Below are 12,637 nucleotides of genomic sequence, written 5' to 3'. Positions count from 1 at the left end.
GTTGGTTTGAAAGCAAACTTCTCAGACTAGTAAAATGGAGAAATAATTAGTTGGCTGATGGTTATGTTGTGATTCTGCCCTCCAGCGATTGATGTAGATTAGATTCCTGTTGGTCTATATTTACTCTAACATGCAGTGTAAGGGTTGTGGCAAGCGAACATCACAAATCACAATACAAATGAGGGTAGTTTCTTTTTTTTTTTTGAATGTGTGATGAGCTGAAATTTTAAATTTTCTGGATTGCTGTAACTCCTGTCCACATCCCAGGAAGGAGAAGAGCATGAATGCAGTTTACATTGCAATGAGAGTTGGGTGTCCATAAGATATATTCATGAGATGCTGAATCTTTACCATATGCCCTGTAATCTAGATTCCCCGAGTGAAGATTGACTAGGTTCGATGGAGCTCCTCAGTGCTGTATCTTGGTTGCTTCCAGTACCCAAGCACTGTGCTGCCTTTCTGTGTGACCTGTAGCACACTGTGCTGTGCGGTTTGTTTCCCTGGGAGCTGCTAGCATCTTGGCATTAATCAGGCACAATGCTGGTTCCACATTAGCTGCAGGGCACAGGCTGTTTCGGAAGGATGCGCTGTCGGGGAAATGTCACGTTGGCTGGGTAAAGAGATGGGCACTACACGGTGTGCAGTGCTGTACCTCTCAGAGCTGCTTCTCTTTCCCGGATGCAATATCAGCGAGGCAGCTGTGCTCATCAGACTGCCAGGGCTGAAGGTGCTGCGAGACCCAGATTCGCAGCTGCTACATGCAGATGTTTGAGATCAGGAATTTTGGCCCCGCTGAATCCTCTGCCAGCCACGCATGCTCCCGTCCTTCCCAGGCTGCCAGCTTTCTGTCAAGAGAATGTGGTGCTGGGGTGGTGCCTCAGAACATGCAACTTTTGTGAGCATCTTCTCTTTCTGCATGCTCTTGCTATTAGGAGGAGAAATATTGGTACAAATCTCAAGCTCATCAAATTCAAGGGGAGCCTCACTTTTGACATCCATGGGCTTTTCTAGGGTGCATACTTTTTCATCTGGGTGAAAGAAGCATTGCCAAATCTGTATCAACCACTATCAGAGTCAAAATTTTAATCTCCTTTGCAATAACATGCAATAACTTGGGGTAAATAGACAGCCACAAAAAAAAAAAAAAAAAGCAACAATTTTGACTTTGATAATTGTCCGATAGTATTACAAATGTCCTGTTAATGAGTTGGAATTTTCATTTTCAGTTATTCACTGAAACATTCACACAGGAGTAGACAAAACAGCAACCTCTCAGCCACTCTGTAGTTTTACTTCCCAGTTTATGGTACCTTTATTTGTGGAAAATGGTGTTGATGTGACCTTGAATCTGCCAGGTGATTAGGTTTAAACAGCTAGAGACTGTAACTACCAGTGTCATCATGAGATATCCCTCATTTTCTGTCTAGAAAAATAATTGCCCTGTTTTGTGCTTTGAACAGGGTGAAATACTGAAACATTTGTGGAATGAAAATTAAAATTTTAGTTCGGAAATGCTCTAGCAAAAGCAATGGCTAGTGGTACTTGGATTTGGTCAAATTCAAAGCCAACATACATTTGGGATGACAGTGCTAATCTTGTAAACTTTGTAGGTAGGGGTGTTCCCGCATAGGTATATGTGTGCGTCAGATTCAGATCTGTGTTTTGTATGGGTCACGGAAACAGCTCTTCAGATTTTCCTGTTCTGTTGTATAGCAATTCATAGTATAAGGTCTTTGCCATGCTTTTTTTAATAAGCAAGATCCTGGAACTACAACAAATCTTGGGTGAATATTGTAGTTTTGTAAAGAGGTTTCTAAGAAACCTGTCATTGGGTTGTCTGACCAGTCAGAATATGGCTCATACTATGCTACAGAAATGCAGTTTGTGCAGTAAATGTGTAAATAAGCAAGTACCTAAGACTCAGTTTTAGGTTGTGTTAATTTCCTCTTAGTTGTTGTAGTCCAGCGTTTGTGTGCTACACACTTTAACCTGTGTGCCCATTCAAAGCCTGGTGTGTACCTTGCAAGTACTGGCAAGACGCAGAGTCAGACAGTAGGAGAAGAGAGCTGAACGAGAGGTGGTTAAGGGATGGGGAAGAGCTTAGTGGTAAAATAGCAAGGGTCAATATGGGTTGAGAAACAAAGTGTGGAGAAGAATTAGTCTAACAAAGGAGGAAAGCCTCAACTGAATTACAGTATAGAGCCAGAATCACTGGAGAAGAATGGCGCAAAAAAGAATAGGGGAAACTGAGTTGACATAGGTGAGGAAAGCAAAAAACAGTTGCTGGGAAATGACAGGTGGATAGAAAGGATAGAAGCAGTGACAGGAAAAGGGTAGCAGGATTGTTTCAGAGAAATGAGTCATGATATGGACAGGAGTTTGACGGAACATGGGAGAAGACATATTTGGTAACATTCAGGGAGTAATCGAGATTAGGGGGTGATTTAAAGCTGCCTAAAAAGGAGAAATTAAAGAAAGAATTGAAAGTACAAAGTACAGAGAGAAAAACACAGTTTGTGTCATCAAGTACCAAGTTTGCAGAGAGAGACCCAATGAAGGAGAGCAGGCAGCTGGGGACAGAGAAATACTCGCAGCATCATTGAAGGCTGTTACTGAAGGGTCAAACTAAAAATAGTTTGGCTTTTTGAAAGGATTCTTGCATAAGATGTCAGAAGTGGTGGTCATGTCTTTCACAGCCTGGGCTTGTAGGCTGCTCTCCTTTGGAATTCAGCATCTGACACAATTAATCAGCAGTACAGCTAGTAGGAAGTTTCAGAAAAAAGCACTGTACTTGATTAAAAAGTACCGCTCCATCCAAATGTAAGTCTTTTTAAGGGTGAACATTGTTTTCATATAAGGAGATAGTTATTGGGACATGACAAAATGTTTTGTTGGGGTTTCTTTTTTTTTAAAAGAAATTTCATCTTGAAATATCTCATAAATTAAAATCAGACCCAAACATTTCCCTCTTAATCTATGTTCTAAACAATTTGAAGAGTATTTTCTGAAATTGAAATGGGTGGTGTATATCACCAATGTTGTGGCCCGTCTTGGAACAGAAACAGTCATGTTCTGGAACGAAGAAGGTGTGAATTTTCCCACTGAAGTAATCAACTGACTTACCTATTGCCCAGGGCCAAAAGTGTCAGTCACATTAAATGTGAGCTACTGACAATCAGATTCACTTATTGTTTTAGTTTTGCTGGTGTTCTTCTTGACACATCTGTCACTGGTCTTTGGAGAAAGAGTTATAAACAAGCAGGAAGAGGAAGAGTCTATAAACAAGCACAGTTTATAGAGCAAATGTATATGTGGAAAACCTCTTTCTTGACTCTTGCATTGAAAGGTGTCCCAGTAAAGACTTTATTGTTATCCCTTCTTTCCTTGAGCAAATTCATTCACAATCGTAACACTTTTTTTGAAGGTTGATCCAATGGAGAAATGGCTTATCTTTGATTACTTGTAATTAGAGATGGATGACTTGTAGATGGATGTCTGTTGGTCAGCAGTTAAGCTAAAGTCCTCTTCTGAGGTTTGTAATTGATGCACTCACTAAGGTTCTTGAGAACAGAGGCTTTTGGTAATTGTTGATGCAAACAATAAACCCTTTCTGCTTTGGTCACTGACTATCTTACCAAAAGCATACTAACTAGGCAGTGTAAGATCAGCTGCAGAGCCTTCATAATACCAGGATGGCATCACATAGCACCATACAGGGAAATGGTTCTGCTGTGTTATTTTCACATATCTTCATACCTGATTCTTACTTGTCTGAGTTCAATGTATCTGTCTGAAGTGTGGGAGGAAGAGGAAAGATAGAGGCTTTTTCAGCTCTGCCTGAGACAGCAATGGGCTTTGTTCGAGTAAACAAAAGCAATTTAGTATAGTGCAGTGTGAAAATGCATTGCTTGTAAAGGTTGCTCCTAAAGTCTATAGTACTAAGCAACATATTCATCACTTAGTAAAAATATGCATATGTGGTGTTTTTTCTTTCACTATTATTATTATTAGCAACCTTTGCTAAGCTGAGCTTTTTTATTTGCAGTTTTGTGTGGAGCTGTAAAATATGTTAGAAAATCTTTTCCTTTTGGAGATGTCAGTTCTCAAAGTCATGTCTTGATGACCTTGCTCTTGAAAAGTGTGGGGTGCTGATCTTCCCCTTTTTAAACAAAAAGAAAAAAAAAAAAGGGTTGCATAAATTGTTGTATTATTTGTGTCAAGGAGAGGTTCTGCCTATACCTTCCTTCTGGGGTGAGACCTGTACCTGGGTACGTGGACTTTCTGTGCCCTAAACAGCAGGGACTCATTTTGCATCACCTCTTTCTCATTCAGGGCTCCTTCTTCCCCACAGAAGTCGTAAGGTTCATTTTTTGTTGCAGAGCAGTGGGGAAATTTCTCTGAATCAGAGTTTCATTAATGCAAGAATTTCTCAACCTAATCATTGGTAGTGCTGAAAACAGACTGTTACCATTTTTAGAATTATCTAGAGCTGCTGTATTTAAATGCACTGCTACATGAAAGTTGAGGATAATTATGACTTTACTTTTGGATAGGTTGGAATGCCAAATATGAAAGTTAAATTGTTCAACGATTATGCATACAGGAGGTCAGTAAATGGAGCTACCTATTTTGGTAGTCATGTTGGTATTATCTTCTGTAATCGTTTCTTACTTTATTTTTTATAAATGACTGGAAAACTTAAAAAAAAAAGTGTGATGCTTAGTTTCAAATAAAATGAAAAATATAGGTTCAGGTAGACTATTTTGCTGCACTTTCTTTGCTGTTACAAAAGTGATTTGACTCATTATTTGTGATGAGGGGTTTAAAGAAAGCAGTTAAATAATTCATTCAGACACCTTTTCACCATCTAAACTTTTGTTGTTGCACCACACACCCAAGAAGGAAAAGCATGGAGGCAAAAAATCCTGAGAAACTAGCCAGGAATATTTGAACAGATTTGCAGATATACATAAATAACATACTAAAATTTTTGTTGTTTGTTCCTTTGATTTTGTTCACAATAAATTGGTAACCCAATTTTATTTCAAGGACAGGGGTGTTTAGACTTGCTTTTGTAGCTGTCCTCTAGAATTGTGCAGTGAAACCCAATACCTTTTACTTATTTCCCTAGATACTCTTAATCCCTCCCTGCTGCACCAGTATCTTTGTGCTGTTCTTCCCTTTGTATCCACAGCAACGTGAATCCCGGCTGGAATTACTTGCTTCTGAAATGCAGGTGCACTTGTTTAACGTTGCATTGGTTCGGGCTCTTAACTTGAAGACTTTTTCACCAAATGGGAACCTGTGCTTTTACCATACTCCCTATTAGGCGTTGGCATATATTTTAGAAGCACATAAGACATTCTCTCTTCTACCTGTTTATCAGAGCCTTTGTTGTTTTCCCATTTTTAAGAGCTTTTAGGCATCAGTAAGGAATCCCCAGCCATCATAAATAAACCATCTTTTTGTTAGCCTAGAAATAATAATGATATGTGGAGAAAAGGGGTGAACGATGTCAAGTGGTAACGTGCCTGACAGTCGCTGTCCCAAATAGTCGAATCCGTTACCTGCCTGTAACTCTGTGTGCCAGTGCCTGACAGTAACCACAGCCAAGCACCTACAGGTTGCCTGTATTTTTCAGGCTCATAATTAAGTGCCTATATATAGATTTAAAATCCTAAGCTGAGGCATACCAGCTGCACTTCTCAAATCAACCTTTATAATCTTCATGGCTAGTTTTTGCTTTTATTTTCATACTTAAAGATTCTGATAATTTTCATGAATGCCAGTTTGTGTTTAAATCCAATAACTTTGATCCTTAGGTGATGAAGTATTTTATTTCCCTGTTTGCAAATGTGAGCATTATTTGCATGAAATTGACAGAGATAATCATTTATTGCCTGACTTTTTTTTTGAAGGCTCTGCAATTGTCAAGTTTTCAGAACATCACAAGCATCTAACCTTATGCCCCGTTGGCTGGATCAGAATCATAGAATTAGAGAATCATCTAAGTTGGAAAAGACCTCTAAGATCATCTAGTCCAACCCTAACCCAACCACAGCTCCTTGCTGCAGCAAATGTGGCAAGTGGCCGAAGTGCTAGGGGGAGGATTGTCTTCTATTGTGGAGGCTTCGCCATTCATCTCTTTGTGGAAATCAGTTAAAAAAATATATCCGTTCACCTCCCACCATCTGCTTCCAAACTGGGGAAGCTCCCTGCCATCCCGTCTTCTCTGCTGTGCACACCTCTAACCTCCAGTCTTCCACTTTCTGCTCAGACAATGCTTTACCTCATAGTTTGTGGTTGCAAACCTTGAGTTCTTCTTTGCAGAAGAAACACAATTCATGCCACCCACAGTTTGAGCCACAGTGTGATTAGTGGCCACAGAGCTGCTTAACAGTGGGCATTTCTCCAAACCGAGGTGCCCGTGGGGTGTCTGCCTCTTTCTGCCATGTGGCACCTCGATGCCAAGGGACAAGGGAACAAAGCCAAGAAGCCTGCAGCTGTTCTTCGCTCACTTTTGGCAATTCCAAGTTGAGATCTGGGACCGGGAGGGCAGTATCAGGTACCAGCTCTGGGTCTCTTCTATTCTGCCTCTGACATCAGCACCCCCTTTTGATAGCTTTAATCCAATTTCCTTTGTGTATTGATTTTTTTTTTAACTTAAAATAAGAATCAAAGTTATTACTGATTTCATCATAGTATTCCAAAGAGTTGCTAATCAATGATTTGATGCCTACAAGATGAATGAATGGGAAACATGAATTAATGTTTGGAGTGTATGGGAATGCCGTGGGAGTTCTGAGGTAGAAGTAAATTGTTAGTAAATTGTACTGAGTGAGAGGTCTGAGCTGAAGCCTCACATTTGATGGGAGAGAACTGAACAAATACCATATGGACTAAACAGAGGTACAGCATCTGTAGAAGGAAATAGTATGTGATCAGATCAATAATGTGCATCATTGTGCAGCCATGCAAAACAGGTACATTATTGTTGCCTGGGGCCTTTATTCTGCCATTTTTCTGATGCTTGCTTGCAGCATTTTCATCCTGACTATTGTTAATGTAATTTAAACCTAATGTTATTATAGCACCTGGATTTGGAGACATTGGCAAGAGGCCATGGGGCAAGTAGAGAGATGATTTCAGCTCTGAGTTGAAAAGAAACTTTGGTACTGGGAGGGCAGGCAGGATAGAAGAATGTCTGGGATGTTTGTGTACTGTTGTAGCCCTTTTCCTCATAATTACATGTAAACTATGTGGTAAGCAGTCATACTATTTAGGTGTCTATAGTTTATTGCAATTACTCACATTTGCACCCAACTAGAAGGATTCCATGAGCGCAGATGGCATCCTGTACACTTTAAATTCAGCTCAATATATTGGGCTAACTGTCATTTGCATTAAGACCACTATATATCACTCAGCCAGCATAATGTGGCCGTAAATGAAGAGCAAATTCTATTTACACCCACCTCTGCAGAATGACCTTAGTTTAAATGAGAATCAGGCCCATAATCTGTATAAATATATGCACTCTGTTACATTAAGGTTATTTATTACATTGTGCTTGGCCTGAGTATGCATGGAGATTTATCATAGATAATCCATAATCCAGAATTAAACTATTAATACGCATTTTGAGAGTGGCAGCCATAACCTCAAAATTCCTTGGTTTAAGTATGACCTTTAACTTTGTTTGAATATATTTTTTTAATGTATGAATAACAAATTAACATCGGTTGATAAAAAACATTCTGATTCCTTTGTACCATTTGCATCAATCCATACTTAACTTACACAAAGCCTTGAAGATTAGAAGGCTTAATCACTCATAATATTTATTTGTTTTTAAATGTCAGATCACATTTAGTTCAACATACTGTCAGTCTTGTTCCCCCCCACCCTCTGGTGTTAATGAAACTACGGCAGTAAGTACTCTTCTTTTTCTGTACAAAGACACAATCTTAGCAAGATGATAAACCACGCTGTACCTGCCCTGTGTAAAGGAGTTGTTTTCTGTATCCTCCTGCACATGGAATTGAAGTCTGTCTTGTTCCTCTGATATGGCCTCCTTCTTTCCTCTTGCTGCCATCTGAGGGACGCAGAGGCACCGTGTGTGTGAGGTGCGAGCAGGTGGATGACCTGGTCCATCTGGTGGCAGAACTCAAGGAGGAGGTGGATAGGTTGAGGGCTATCAGGGAGTGTGAGCGGGAGATAGACTGGTGGAGTGACTCCCTGCAGGGCCTGAAGGAGAGGTACCGGGGTGAGACACCCCAAATGGGGATGGACCCCCTGCCCTGTCGCTGTCGGGCAGAGGGAGGCGACCTAGGAGTTGAGGAGGAATGGAGACAGGTCCCTGCTTGACCTTGCAGGCAACGCCCCTCCCTACCGGCTCAACCTTCCCAGGTGCCCTTACATAACAGATTTGAGGCCCTGGAGCTTGAGAGGCCGGTGGGTGAGGATGAGGTAGAAAGTCTACCCAGGAGGATGCCTAGGGCGAGGAAGCTGTCTCCACGCCTCAAGACTGCCTCCACCAAGAAAGACAGAAGGGTGATCGTAGTAGGCGACTCCCTTCTCAGGGGAACAGAGGGCCCTATTTGTGGACCTGACCCTACCCGTAGGGAAGTCTGCTGCCTCCCTGGGGCCAGGGTCAGGGATGTTGCCAGGAAGATTCCCAACCTGGTTCGCCCCTCTGACTACTACCCTCTTTTGATAGTCCAGGCTGGCAGTGATGGTATTGAAGAGAGAAGCCTGAAGGCTATCAAACGGGACTTTAGGGGACTGGGACGGTTAGTGGATGGAGCAGGAGTACAGGTGGTGTTTTCGTCTATCCCTGCAGTGGCAGGGAGGGGTACCGAGAGGACACGGAAAGCCCACCTGATTAACACATGGCTCAGAGGCTGGTGCCAACACAGAAATTTTGGTTTTTTTGACCATGGGGCGCTTTACTCGGCACCCGGCCTGGTGTCCGCAGACAGGTCCTTATCTCTAAGCGGAAAACGGATCCTATCCCAGGAGCTGGCAGGGCTCGTTGAGAGGGCTTTAAACTAGGAAAGAAGGGGGATGGGGCTGAAATTAGGCTTGTTGGAGCTGTAACGGGGGAACAATGGCAAAGCCGGGGAAGAAGGCAATGGCCCAGCTGAAGTGCATCTACACTAATGCACGCAGCATGGGTAACAAACAAGAGGAGCTGGAAGCCATCGTGCAGCAGGAAGGCTATGACTTGGTTGCCATCACGGAAATGTGGTGGGACCACTCCCATGACTGGAGTGCTGCGATGGATGGCTATAGGCTCTTCAGAAGGGACAGGCAGCACAGAAGGGGTGGTGGTGTGGCTCTCTATATTAGAGTGTTTTGATGTTGAGGAACTGGAGGCTGGGAATGATAAGGTTGAGTCTCTATGGGTTAGGATCAGCGGGAAGGCCAACAAGGCAAGCATCCTGGTGGGGGTCTGTTATAGACCACCAAACCAGGATGAGGAGACCGATGTTGTACAGGCAGCTGGCAGAAGCCGCGAAATCGTCAGCGCTTGTTCTCATGGGGGACTTCAACTTCCCGGACATATCCTGGAAGCACAACACAGCCCAGAGAAAGCAGTCTAAGAGGTTTCTGGAGAGCATGGAAGATAGCTTCCTGACGCAGCTGGTTAGACAGCCTACCAAGGGAGGTGCCCTGCTAGACCTGTTGTTCACAAACAGAGAAGGACTGGTGGGAAATGTGGTGGTCGAGAGCTGTCTTGGGCAGCGTGACCACGAAATGGTTCAGTTCGCTATTCTTGGCGAAGTCAGGAAGGTGACGAGTAAAACCGCTGTCTTGGACTTCCGGAGGGCTGACTTTGAGCTGTTCAGGACACTGGTTGGCAGAGTCCTTTGGGAGGAGGTTCAGAAGGGCAGAGGAGTCCAGGAAGACTGGGCACTCTTCAAGAAGGAAATCTTAATGGCTCAGGAGCGGTCTGTCCCCACGTGCTGAAAGACGAGCCGACGCGGAACTAGACCAGCCTGGCGGAACAGAGAGTTGTGGCTAGAGCTTAGGAGAAAAAGGAGGGTTTATAATCTTTGGAAAAGAGGGCGGGCTACTCAAGAGGACTTCAAGGATGTTGCGAGGCTGTGCAGAGACAAAATTAGAAAGGCCAAAGCTCATCTGGAGCTCAATCTGGCTACTGCCGTTAAAGATAACAAAAAACGTTTTTACAAATACATCAACACAAAAAGGAGGACTAAGGAGAATCTCCATCCTTTACTGGATGGGGGGGAAACTTAGTTACAAAAGATGAGGAAAAGGCTGAGGTGCTCAATGCCTTCTTTGCCTCAGTCTTTAGCGGCAAGACCAGTTGTTCTCTGGATACCTGGTACCCTGAGCTGGTGGAAGGGGATGGGGAACAGGATGTGGCCCTCATAATCCATGAGGAAATGGTTGGCGACCTGCTACAGCACTTGGATGTACGCAAGTCGATGGGGCCGGATGGGATCCACCCGAGGGTACTGAGCGAACTGGCGGAGGAGCTGGCCAAGCCGCTTTCCATCATTTATCGGCGGTCCTGGCTATCAGGGGAGGTCCCAGTCGACTGGCGGCTAGCAAACATGACGCCCATCTACAAGAAGGGCCGGAGGATAGACCCGGGAAACTATAGGCCTGTTAGTTTGACCTCAGTGCCAGGGAAGCTCATGGAGCAGATTATCTTGAATGTCATCACGCGGCACTTGCAGGGCAACCAGACGATCAGGCCCAGTCAGCATGGGTTTATGAAAGGCAGGTCCTGCTTGACGAACCTGATCTCCTTCTATGATCAAGTGACGCACTTGGTGGATGAGGGGAAGGCTGTGGATGTGATCTACCTTGACTTCAGTAAGGCTTTTGACACCGTTTCCCACAGCATTCTCCTCAAGAAACTGGCTGCTCGTGGCTTGGACTGGCGTACGCTTTGTTAGGTTAAAAACTGGCTGGATGGCCGGGCCCAAAGAGTTGTGGTGAATGGAGCCAAATCCAGTTGGAGGCCGGTTACTAGTGGAGTCCCCCAGGGCTCAGTGCTGGGGCCAGTCCTCTTTAATATCTTTATCGATGACCTGGATGAGGGGATCGAGTGCACCCTCAGTAAGTTTGCAGATGACACCAAGTTAGGTGCGTGTGTCGATCTGGTTGAGGGAAGGAAGGCTCTGCAGGAGGATCTGGATAGGCTGGACCGATGGGCTGAGGTCAACTGTATGAAGTTCAACAAGGCCAAGTGCCGGGTCCTGCATCTGGGGCGTAACAACCCCAAGCTGCGCTACAGGCTGGGAGATGAGTGGTTGGAAAGCTGCCTGGCCGAGAAGGACCTGGGAATACTGGTTGATAGGCAGCTGAATATGAGCCAGCAGTGTGCTCAGGTGGCCAAGAAGGCCAACAGCATCCTGGCCTGTATAAGAAACAGTGTGGCCAGCAGGTCTAGGGAGGTGATTGTCCCCCTGTACTCGGCTCTGGTGAGGCCGCACCTCGAGTACTGTGTTCAGTTTTGGGCCCCTCGCTACAAGAAGGACATGGAGGTGCTCGAGAGAGTCCAGAGAAGGGCAAAGAAGCTGGTGAGGGGTCTGGAGAACAAGGCTTACGAGGAGCAGCTGAGGGAGCTGGGGTTGTTTAGCCTGGAGAAGAGGAGGCTCAGGGGAGACCTCATCGCTCTCTATAGGTACCTTAAAGGAGGCTGTATTGAGGTGGGGGTTGGTCTATTCTCCCACGTGCCTGGTGACAGGACGAGAGGGAATGGGCTAAAGTTGCGCCAGGGGAGGTTTAGGTTGGATGTTAGGAAGAACTTCTTTACTGAAAGGGTTGTTAGGCATTGGAATGGACTGCCCAGGGAAGTGGTTGAGTCGCCATCCCTGGAGATCTTTAAAAGACATTTAGATGTAGCCCTTAGTGATATGGTTTAGTGGAGGTCTTGTTAGTGTTAGGACAGAGGTTGGACTAGATGATCTTGGAGGTCTCTTCCAACCTAGACGATTCTGTGATTCTGTGATTCTGTGATTTCAGTAGACCTGGTGCAGGAAGCAGCCACATTACTTGTCAGGAATAATTTCTTCCTTTCCTGCAGCCATGTCTCTGCTTATGGAAGGTGAGCTATGAACAGCAGTAGCTGTTCCCAGTTCTCCAACAGGACCACAGCTTCCTGTGTTTTCACATGTTGTGTGATGGTGTACTGGAAAGAGTACATTACTCATGAAAATGACACAAAGAAGTACACTGCTCTGGACAAGACCTTTCATGTTTTAGAACCCTGCTTTAAGCATAATACGTTGCATTGCTGCAGAGGTTGACTTCCCTTGTAGCATGTACTCGACAAATGACATAAAAATGATAATTAGAGTATTGCACAGTTTTTCAGCAAGTGTCTAGATAACTGCAGATTTCCAGCATGATTTTTTTAAGTGCTTCTTGACCTTTCTTCTGCTGGTCCTGAAGCTCATTCTTTGATCCACTCCTGTTAAGCAAAGTGCTTGAAATCAGTGAGACTCACCAGACTGAGTACTGGATTTTGTTTTTCATTTTTTTCCAGCCTTTGAGCAAAGACTTGGTGGTCTTGCAATATCTATTGTGGTCATGGAAGTTAAGTCCTGCCAGAAAGTCTTAGGATCAGAGTTTCTAGTGACATGAGAGAATCTAAATA

General features: G+C 44.1%; 1 protein-coding gene across 8 annotated transcripts in view; it reads left to right on the top strand.

Moving 5' to 3' along the window:
• The window catches only part of CFAP61 (cilia and flagella associated protein 61), an 86,452-nt gene that overhangs the window by 58,367 nt on the left and 15,448 nt on the right, over nt 1-12,637 (top strand). The gene's annotated exons all lie outside the window — the stretch shown is intronic.

Source organism: Anser cygnoides, chromosome 3 (genome assembly GCF_040182565.1).
Source record: "Anser cygnoides isolate HZ-2024a breed goose chromosome 3, Taihu_goose_T2T_genome, whole genome shotgun sequence".
In the NCBI taxonomy this organism is placed as follows: Eukaryota; Metazoa; Chordata; class Aves; order Anseriformes; family Anatidae; genus Anser; species Anser cygnoides.
The sequence above is the reverse complement of the archived record's forward strand: the minus strand, read 5'-3'. Positions and strand labels throughout refer to the sequence as shown.